Here is a 4,103-nt window from a genome sequence, read left to right as displayed (position 1 = left end):
ACACTTTCAGCGCACCCACCCCCACTACTAACTTGGTCGCCCAGATAGCGGAAGCTATCGACTACCTCTAGTTTTTCACCCTGGAATGAGATAGAAGTTGTTTCCTGTTTGTTTGCAGTCTTTATTGCACCTGAACATCTGCCACAAACAAAAACTAACTTGCTAGTTAACCTGCCTTTGATGTTGCTGCACCTCTTATGTGTCCATAGCTTGCACCGGGTACATCTTGCATTGCTAATTAATTAATTAATCAAAATGACAGGTCTGTCAGACTTTCAAAGAGGTCAAATTGTTGGTGCTCGTATGGCAGGTGCTAGCGTAATGAAAACAGCCAAAATGTTTGGTGTATCAAGAAGTACTGTCTCGAAAGAATGATAGCCTTTGAAAAAGAGGGAAAAACCTCGTTGAAACAAAACTCTGGAAGCAAACCAAAACTTTCAGATATGGACTCTTATGTGAATTGTTAGAAAGGCTCGCAAAAGTACAGCTCCTAGAATTACTGCAGAGCTTAATAACCACCTCGAGAATGTAATCAACTTGTCCCCTCCCCACAAATTTCAAGCCTTCTGCCTTCAGTAGAAAGGATTATCTATTTTGCAAATAGTTCCCTATTTCTGCTCATTAGTGTTTCCCTGACATAAACAAGAACTAACATTATTACAAAACAAGAATCATTGAAGTAGAAGCTTCCAAATATTGGCAGAAATTCTTGGTATTCTGTAAGTTGTAAGATAACAACTACCAAAGTACATTAAAACTTCTGTTGCTGGGAGTGGTTCTAGAATATAATTGTAGTAATTTTGGAATATTAAGGTTGCTTTCATTGCAGAAATTAACAAATATTTTGGGGTCAAATGATAATGATAATTATTTGCATGAGAATTGTTGTGTTTGGTCGTTACATTTTAACATTCTACCAAAGACTTGCAGTGAAAATGAAATGGTTTTATGTTCATGGGGAATGTTCATTGAATAGTTGCATTTTCTTCATTACCAGCCTCATTTTTAATGCTCCTGTGATTTTGGTTTCCCCTAGTTGGTGGGTCTGGAGACAGAGCCAGTGCCCATAGCCTTCACAGACTCTTCTAGATTCATGCAGCTGATGCATTTAAGGTTTCTCTTGAATCTTTGCAAACCAACACCTTCAAGAAGGGTACCAAACAAGGATGCTTTGTGATATTTCTCCTGGCTCTCTACATTCACAGGTCAAGTTCTGCAACCTGTCACTGTGGTTCCAGACTCCTTCCATCCCAGTGCCTAGCATACTAATCAAGAGTCATGCAAAAGAACTTTAGATAAACAGAAACTGTATGGTGTATGTATATATATACATATATATAAAGATGCTAATTCCTTTACATATGAAGTGATTAGCACCCCCACCCCCACTTCTTTCCTTTAACACTATTAAACAAAGCACAATTTGCATAAATTTTAATTTGTTTTCTTTTATTGTTTTGTTTTTTTAGGGAAATGATGACATTTCTTTCTAAAGGAAAAGGTTGCAATTGTTGTTTTGAACTAGATCAGTCGTGAATGCACAGACAATCCAGTCATGACCAAGGCACTATGAGCAAGGCACTTGGGACTACATTGTCAAGCACATCCCTTTTGAAGACAATACGAAGGGAGATTTGGCTGCTATTTCTAGTGTGTTGTGTTACTACATAAAGTCTCCACAATTCGGTTCGTGTTTGTGATGTGTACCCAATAAGTGGCTGTAAAATTAGCGTTCTAATTAAAACAACTTAAAAACAATGAAGTAATGGATGTAATAAATTATCTAAATATCAAAACTGATCAATAACATGGCTAGGCTCGTTATAGAAGTGAGAGGATTAGTAACGAGCTAATTTTGTATACAACATGCTATCAATCAAAAATTGAAGTGTTTGTTGCTGTTGTTGTTGGTTTGACTTCAGCTCTTTTAAAAATGTCTCCAGCAACTTCATGGCAGAGCTCGATGTCACTGATTGAAAGTTCAACAGATTAGATTTCCCAACATGGTAAATCAATCAGAGTAGAATTGGGCTAATGTATTGATTCCAGCATTTTTAACATAGTCTTTTAATGAAGTGGTTTATTTGTGAATTCCATTAAAAAAAAAATTCTAAAATATTTTCATGGTTTATTTAGAGAAGAAACAACAGCTCTTATGGCCTTATTTCAGCATCTCTGAATTTATCATTGACTTTGCCACTAAGGTAGGTAAGGGCTGGCAGGATGGGGGGGGGGGTAGATTTGGTGAAGAATTAGGTCTTCCAAACAGCTTCCATCTACCAAATTTCTTGCACAAGGTTTGTGTTGACATGAAGCTACATATAACACCCTTTCCCAAGGTGCCACACACAAGGATTGAACCTGAAGTCATGTAGTTGTCAGAAGTGAAATCGTTAATCACAAAGCTATACTTGGAACCTGAAAGTTGAGATGATTTAAGAGCTGAAGTGGAATCCGGTGCCCAGATTCAATTCCTTACTGAAACCATGTTCATTATAACTCTGCTTATAAGGAAAGGATGAACATCACACAATCACATTTCCACTGTTATTTTTGAATTGTTGTTTCTATGTTATAAGTGCATGCATGGAGATGTGGTTATGGAATTTTAAGGAGTTTGTTTTCAAACTACATGGTTCCAGGTTCAATCCCTCTGTGTAACTCCTTCAGCAAGTGTTTTCTGCTATATCTATCCAGTGAGTGGAATTTCATATATTGAATTCACAGTTTATAAAGGAATGAAATAGTAGAGAGAAGAACAAAGAGTAAAACAACAGACAGACAGACAGATAGATAGATAGATAGGAGAATAAAGTTCGCAGCTCATCCTTTTCCAGGGGGTATGAAGGTTGGTCCATATTTTTGTGAAGGTGTAGGTCCTTAAGTATAATTCCAGGTAAATCCAGGTAGTATATTGGAAGCATTTTGAATGTATATTCAGCCATAGAAACGAAGACAAAAAGGAATCTTGAATGAGATGTGCTCCTCTGACCTGTCAAGGTGAGTCAAATCTCAAAATATGTGCTGAGTCCAACTATGGCCATCCATCCAACTCATGATGGTGTAGGAAGCATCCATAAAATGATTGACAACTACGGTGATGATTATCATGATAATGATGATGATGATAATATCCACAAACATCTTACTGGTTTGTTCAAAGTGGTTCCTGTGGATGAATTCTCCTCCCTGTTTAACAAATTCTCCTCAAATTCCATCAATAGTTTGTTGCTTTCTAATTTTTCAAAAATTACTTGTCTTCCTCCAAAGGGACTTCATTAAAATCCAAGACCCCTTAAATAACCCATCAAAAATTCATCAGGTCCACTTTTTCTTTTTTACACTTCTTTAAAATGTCCCATTTTTCGTTTGTGTCCTGTCTTCAGACTCTCACCATTCTTAACATTCACTCACACCTTTCCATTGTTATTTCCATATTCTGCCAGTTGTTACAATACTCTTTCAATATAAAGTTCCTCAATCACTTCTTGAGGTGTTTTTTTCCTTTTTCTTAACCTTCAACCCATTTTCCTTTATCCTCACATCCACCTCTCCTTACTTCTCTGTCCCATCCCTTTTTGTTTCCCCTCTAGCATCATGTCAGATATCTCTGTTAACTTTCTGTTCCCATTTCTTACCTAAATGACAGCCCATTTCTCTGCCGGTCTCCATTTTCTTCTTTTTTCTTCCATTTTTTTTTTCAGCTGTCTCAATTGTAATGTCTTTCACTCCAGTATTGATCTGTTTCTGCATTTAATGCGGCATATTGATTCTTCAGGTCCAGCTTATACACTTCTCTGTTGTCACTTTTATTCACTTTGTCAATATCAAAAAGTTTTGGGGGTTTTTTTTTTTAGATTTCTAAAAATGACTTTTTAGCTTTATCTTGATAAACTACTTTGCTTATGTTGTAATATGAATGAATATCTCTCATCTTCTGAACAGAAGCAAGTCTTAATCACATTAATCCTTCTGCAACTAAATGAGATGAAATTCATCAAGTTTTCAGAGCTGGTCTCACTCAGGTACGCTTAGATTCCTACATCTATCAATTTGGGACCAAAGAATAGTTTGGTTACACAGGGACCTTACTTTACACACAC

Source organism: Octopus bimaculoides, chromosome 13 (assembly GCF_046866305.1).
Source record: "Octopus bimaculoides isolate indiv1 chromosome 13, ASM4686630v1, whole genome shotgun sequence".
Lineage (NCBI taxonomy): Eukaryota > Metazoa > Mollusca > Cephalopoda > Octopoda > Octopodidae > Octopus > Octopus bimaculoides.
Note: the sequence above shows the minus strand (reverse complement) of the source record.